Genomic DNA, 5,568 nt, shown 5'->3' with positions numbered 1-5,568 from the left:
CCATGAACCAGGGGGGACCACATTTCAGCCATCAGAGCATGGCTAAATTCAGGAATGATTACAGCAGCAGCCTGCTTTACATTTTTGTAAAAGCTACCCAAACCAGAATTTTAAAAACATACCCACGAAAATGTTAAGTCTTAAAAAAGGGAGAAGGGGGATAGCTGGCACTTGTCACTGCAAGCTAGTCCACTGAACTGAGAGATGAATTCTTGAAGGCACTGTATTTTCTCACCCAGAACAAGCATGTCCCAAAATAGAGAATAATTAGTTTCATCTTCCACGGGCTGACATATGATTGTTACTGAAGAATGTTACTGTAATGAAGAAACTCATACTTCTGTGTTAACTGACTAAAACAAGCCAAATAAACCAAGCTGACAAATCCTTTAACTTCTCTACAGCCCATGTTCCCACTTAACAGTTACAGGCCTTAAGTGCAAAGGCCATAGAGCCCTGTTTCTGCTGCGAGCGAGGACTTTCATCTGAGAGCTTTTTAGATGTGTTAGGCAGTCAATTGGAGGACACATAAATAACACAGAGAAAAAAAATAGCTGGTGCAGAACAGCCTAGGGTGCATAATAAACTTGCAGTGTTCCCACTGCTCCTCACGTGTATTAAGTTTTCAGACAGGCTGTGTAGTTTCATTTGCCGTTGAGGAACTTCTCCAATTTTGCAAAGCTCTCTCTGTTTCATTCACTCTTAAATAAACAGTGAAACATTGCTGCTATCACAGATTTATCACCTGGGTATGGCAGAATCCATAATGGCTCTCTGACTTCTCTCCCCTTCCTGCAAAACTGGTTTACAAACTGACACAGTGTCCTAAATAGTTAAAAAGGGCCTCGTACCGCTGAAAGCAATTGGTCCTGTGCAGTCAGCTAGACTCCTCAGCCTTGGAGAGCCTGCCAGCCAGTCTGTACCTGGAGTACAGAAGAGGCTCAATATCTGGTCAGCCTCGAGATACAGATAAGCATATGAAGGTGGCTGCAGCACTACTTTAAACATACGCTCTGCTGCTCTTTGTGTTCAAAATTAGACAAAAGCATGGTAGAAATGTAGTCTTAAAGAAAAAAAAATAATAGAACAGATTCTGATCTCAGTTACAGTAGAATGAATCCAAAGTAATGCCATCAAAATTTAAAAATATCAGAGTGAAATGGTTCTAGATTTATATTCTGAGGTCAGAATTTGGCCTAATGTTTTGTTCCCACTGCAACTGCTATAGCTATAAATAAATCAACCACAGAACACAATCATTACAAGTGGCTCTTTGGAATGGACTAGCTTAGATTTAGATCCTTGACTTGTTAAGGAGTCTGTTCTCTGTCCTTCAGCTCAGCCACAGTAGCCTTTGCCTTCTCCCCCTCCAAGCCCTCATTTAACATGGAGTCCAGGTTTAATAATTCCTTTCCTGGAACTTTGTAGTTAAAAAAGGAGAGGAAGAGAAAGAAAAAAAACCCAAACCCACCAAAAGTCCAAGCATTTATTTAAACTTTGGATTCTTTTTAACAGTGAAAAAAATGTTGAAGAAGAAAGATGTCTGCCTTACTATCTGCAAGGTGATACTGTAAAGAGACAGAATGTAAAACCACCAAATTAGATTGCTGAGTTATGGTATTAAAAGGCAAAGAAATCCACAGATGACACTGAAATCTTTGAGCTAGCTGCTACTTGCTGAAAAAAGTATTTCTGGATGAGTGAACTGGCAGCCTTGATTCATCTGTAGGCTGAGCCCCAGTGCTGCTGTATGAGAACAACGTAACAGAAGGGTCCTTTTTGTTAATTTGGTGTTCAAAACCCCAGAGCTCCCCATTATGTCCCAAGAATGTGCAAGCACCTTTCAAACGCCCCAGTCACATAGTAGAAGCTCCTTTAACTCAGGGTTATATATGCAATTGGAAAACAATTCAGTGGGGGGTAGATAGGCATGGTATAACCAGTAACAAACACAACCAGCAAGACTGTACCCATACCTCTCTGGAGTGTGTGCTGTACTGGCCAGTGCTGTACTAACAGATGGCCTCCTCCTGCAGAAAAGCTGCACCCATATACCCTGGTGACAGATGCACCTGAGCAGCATAGGGGAACAATCACATCGTTTCCCCTGTGCTCCAACCTCCCCATACTCCTTTGACCTTTTTGCTTCTGTTGACTTGCTAGAAAAGGCTACTCCTAACACGAGCAGGACTCTCTACAACTTCCAAAACTCAACTTGCCTGATCCATTTACCAAGTCCTCTTCCATTGGAAAATGGAGGAATTTTCCCCTTCCTTTTGAAAACAGCCTTATACCCACAGCTCTCTGTAGGCTATCGACTTCATTCTTTACATGTTCTTAATTTGCTATCAGGTGATTTGCTCCTGTGCCGGAGTGAGCATCCAGATCTAATCTATCCATCACCAAACAGACATATAGCACAGTGCTAACAAAGTGAGTCATGCCATTGATCTATTGTCTTATTTCTTTTAGTATTCCACATACATGACAACTGCAGTGTCATGGCCCTCCTCTCTTGACACCCACTCCCCAAAAGCAGTATTACAACTGCTATCTGCTCAAAAGGCTGGTCACAATAAGATGGAAAAGTATGCTGACCATTTGTGCAGCGATTACCAGTAAGTTAATGGTCTGTTGGTTTAAAACACAGATGTTTTAATGCCATGATGAAGGTCCTCATTTAAACCCTGCTGATACAAAACCTGTTCTTTGTATGACGTAAAAAAAATGGTGGGATAAGACAGAGAGACTACAAGTTAAAGAAACTAAATTACGTGGGGATAAAGGAGGGCAACTAAAGGTCTGAGATGAATGCAACAGGCAAAAAGTCTGTCTCATTTGATATACAACAATCTTGAATCTTCCTACATCAATATGTACCACAACTCCCCTGAAGTAGGTCAGTTGCACAGGTTAGAGAGGAAACAGAAGAAAAGTCATAATACAGTTTCTCTTTGTTGCCTGATTCATTATCTCTAGGCAAGAGTCAGAAAGTATATGGTCCCAAAAAGTCGATGCTGAGGAACCAAAGAGAACAACCCAGACTTTTTGCCTGTAATGTTACATGTGGTTCTCAACTGGCTCACACTCCCGCCTGTAATGTGAAATGAAAATGACTGCCCAGTTAAATCTTCTGTGGTGCCAGATGCATGAGCATTTTTGATCTTCTGTATTTGTGTGGTTTGAAGTCTTGCTTTACTCAAGGGAAGCTGGTAAGCCCTTTGGCCATTGTGCACAGAAATTTTGCTGCACATTTGAAAATCCTTTTGTAGGCCACAGTTGTAATTCATTCTTTTTTTAAAAATACACATGTGGGAAAAAAAGAGAGACTCACTTCTCCACTGGCAACAGGATTGACACTATACTATTGCAAACACAGCTTAAAAACATACCAACCTGATAAAGTAAGAATTTTTTCCAGTTTTATAATAAGGAACAAGAAAACAGTGTTACCAGAAACTAACACTTTGGAGAAGGCACCTGAACCAAACCCTTCCTCCCCTCCTCCCTCCGTGTTTTCCTTCTCCTATCCCTGCCACAAGTACAAGAATTTCCAAAAGATGCCCCCAGCTATTGCCAGAAGCTTTGCTGCAAGAACACCTATCCTGATCCAAGCAGATGTTTAATGTTATCTCAGTGTGTTAGTCAAGGAAGTGTCTGTCTGAAGGGCCAATGAAAACAATGTCAGTTTTGCTGGACTTTATTCCTCACATAAATAAGCAGGCAGCTGCAAAATATTAGGGATAAACTAGACTACCATGTACCTACATCCTCCTGATACTGCCCTCCTTTGTGCTCTCAGAGAGAGCAGAAGAAAGGAAAACACTCTTGAGATTATATGGCTTTCTAAGCAAAATGGTGTCCTTTTTTTTAAGCAGGACTGTCTCTAACAGTGTTACTCTTGAGTGAATAAATCAGCAGGCAGGCCCACTGTCAGATCTTCAACAAAGGTACTCATGTACTGTCCTGGGGGAAAACTCTAAATGGAACAGGGTACAGATCAGAAAATTGTTTGAGGCTTTGCATTACCTGAACATCCACAACAGCTCTCCCTGCTGCTGTATATCAAGAAATGTGTGATGGCACTAAATTTTGCCATTTAATTAAAAATTTCACCAGAAGAGGTGTCTTATAATGCAAATACTGCGAAACACCTAAGTATGTAAAGCATCTGAATTGACTCTCCCTGAAATCAGAGGACAGAGGGACCTAAATCCTCGTGCTGCTTAAGCCAGATCCCTTGATTTTAAGCAAGTTTACAATGGCTGTTCCTGACTACAATCTGACCTCCTCCCTGTTACTTATTACTTCTGCTTCTGCTGCTGCAGAGGAACAGAAGTGAAACATTGCAATGCCAGAGAGCAGAACACTCTTGCTGCCTGTACCAAGCAAGGCTAGTTTTACCCCAGACAATAATCAGGCTGATAAACCCATTAGAACAGATCTGTAAGTCTTCAAGGCGATGAGAACACTGAATGCCACAAAAAGCTGCAGAGTCATGGTTGTGTGACAGCGTAACTCATCTGCCCTGGAAGATCCATCTTCACCATAGTAACAAAATGAGATTTGTTGGAGCATTGCATCTGAACAACTTTATATAGCATTAATATACACACAGTCTAAAATAGGCTTGGAGATCCATTAGAATAATTTAGAGCTCTCCCTGCCTTAGCAGAAACTATAGTCCAGGTGAACAAAATGCAGCCTCTTCTGGGACAGAAAATACAGCAGCCATTTGGCAGTATAACAGCTTAGGATGGGAAAAGAGAGTTTAATAACCCGATGAGTGAACGTAAGGAAAAAGTATGTATGAACACTGGAGCCTGGCCAAGATACCAATGGAAAAACTTTCCTCCTCACCTGGCAGAGGTTTGTTAGTAGCTTTGTTCCTACAGTACTTACCATGGCCTGACAATTTCTGAGTAGTGACATGGTTTCGGCTTTCCATGCTGAGTGCACCACTGGCCAGCATGGCTTTTATGTTTGTTATTAACTTCTGACGTCTTGAGGAAACAAGCATTCTGGTTCCCCATTAATTTCACAGGGACACTGGAAGAAACGTGCTGTTGTAAGGGCCCCTCTCAGGCTTACTGATGCAGCAAGATGCAGCAATATGAAACATTATCAGAAGCAGCAAGCAGCATGGTCTTGGAGATGCACTCAGCATCAGACAAAACAGCCTCGTGTCCCCAGGACACAGATGTTCCAGCAGTTAACTGAAAAACAGAGGCCTTACATCTGCTAAAACTCATGGCATGACATTAACAAGTAACTGTAGTTGAAAGGTTAATATCATAAAAGAAACGTTCCTTCTTCAGATGATTACTGTGCTAAATTCCTTTTCAGTGGGCCATTAGAAGAAACATTCAGGCAGCTCTAACACCTCAGATCACAGCCCTTGTGCCTCCTAATGCAAGTCCTTTGATATCTGTGCTGACTTAGGAATCTTGTATGTGTATGAGAATATCCTCAGTGAATATCAATAGTTCCTTGAAGAGGTAATTTAGAAGTTTTAAATAAGTTATTTTTCCCTCCAGTAAAATGTAGCTCTTTCATGAGATAGGGAAA

General features: G+C 41.3%; 1 protein-coding gene across 1 annotated transcript in view; it reads right to left on the bottom strand.

Annotated features, from left to right (window-relative positions):
- Positions 1–5,568, bottom strand: part of MOB3B (MOB kinase activator 3B) — a 76,492-nt gene that overhangs the window by 34,251 nt on the left and 36,673 nt on the right. The window lies entirely within an intron of this gene.

Source organism: Pygoscelis adeliae, unplaced genomic scaffold, assembly GCF_000699105.1.
Source record: "Pygoscelis adeliae isolate BGI_AS28 unplaced genomic scaffold, ASM69910v1 Scaffold127, whole genome shotgun sequence".
NCBI lineage: Eukaryota > Metazoa > Chordata > Aves > Sphenisciformes > Spheniscidae > Pygoscelis > Pygoscelis adeliae.
This window is presented reverse-complemented; position numbering and strand designations above follow the sequence as displayed.